A 594-nucleotide genomic window follows, 5' to 3' on the forward strand; every position below is an offset into this window, starting at 1 on the left:
GGAGCCCTTGTCCTATTGGATACAGATCCAATACCCATTAGGGGAGGACCCATTAGGGTTTGACAGGGGACCTCTATAAATAGGAGGGATTTAGAGCCTCATAGGCTAGAGTCTTTGCTTGCCTTTCCTATTCTCCTCTTCCTCTCCACCTCAGATTAGGCCTGGAGTTTTTGAGGAGCGTCATCGCAACCCTGCTCTGTGGATCATCGCTAGAGAGGAGGACGCTTGACCTCCTTTACCCTTTCCTAAGGATCTGCAAGGAAACAGGGATATACGATCTCCCTAGGTAACACAATCTACTCTATACGCAGTTTCATGTTTTGCGGATTTTTGCGCACCAATCTTCGCACGACGACGAACATCTTTTTGGGAATCGGGGATTTTGTTTTCTTGTTCTTCCGCTACGCATGTGATGTTGCCCCCATGATTTCCCAACAGGATTTTACTAATTTCTATAGATTTTGAGTTATAGAACATTATGGAAAATAAATTTCAAAAGTCATCTCATCATATGAATGATTCGAATGAGTTGGAGAAGAAGACTTTCACTTTAAATGTCAAGGCTATGAATACCTTGTTTTACGCTTTAGATAA

Source organism: Musa acuminata, chromosome BXJ1-6, assembly GCF_036884655.1.
Source record: "Musa acuminata AAA Group cultivar baxijiao chromosome BXJ1-6, Cavendish_Baxijiao_AAA, whole genome shotgun sequence".
NCBI lineage: Eukaryota > Viridiplantae > Streptophyta > Magnoliopsida > Zingiberales > Musaceae > Musa > Musa acuminata.